We start from the raw sequence: 735 nt of genomic DNA on the forward strand, positions 1-735 counted from the left end.
TTATTAGGTATAGCTTCGTTTTTAACTTAAACTGGTTGAGAGAGGTACTGTCTTTAACAGGGTTGGGAAGGTCATTCCACATTCTGGGCCCCTTGATTTGTAGAGCATTTCTGGTTTGATTAAGTCGTACTCTAGGAATATCAAAACTGTATTTATTTCTGGTGTGGTGCTCATGGGTTCTGTTACAACCTTCTATGAAGCTTTTGAGATCAGGATTGGCATTACAGTTTAGCGTTTTATATATGTATAATACACATGAGAGAATGTGCAGTGACTTAATGACTAACATATTCAGGGATTTGAGTAGGGGTACCGAGTGATGTCTGGGGCCAGAATTGGATATTGTCCTAATAGCCGCTTTGTGTTGAGTAATTAGAGGACGTAAGTGATTTTGGGTAGTAGAGCCCCAAGCACAAATACCATAGTTGAGATATGGATAGATAAGGGAGTAATAGAGAGTCACCAGGGCAGGGCGTGGTACATAATATCTGATCTTAGAAAGAATGCCCACAGTTTTTGAAACTTTTTTTGATATGTTTAGAATGTGTCCCTGGAAATTCAGCTTGTGGTCAATGAGAATGCCAAGGAATTTGCCATCTAATTTGTTACAAATTTGGGTATTGTTTATTTTGAGATTTATTTGATTAGAGGATTTATTGCCAAACAGAATATAGAAAGTTTTGTCAATGTTAAGGGTGAGTTTGTTGGCAGTTAGCCACAGATGGACTTTATTTA

The sequence above is a fragment of the Procambarus clarkii genome, chromosome 33 (assembly GCF_040958095.1).
Source record: "Procambarus clarkii isolate CNS0578487 chromosome 33, FALCON_Pclarkii_2.0, whole genome shotgun sequence".
Taxonomy (NCBI): domain Eukaryota; kingdom Metazoa; phylum Arthropoda; class Malacostraca; order Decapoda; family Cambaridae; genus Procambarus; species Procambarus clarkii.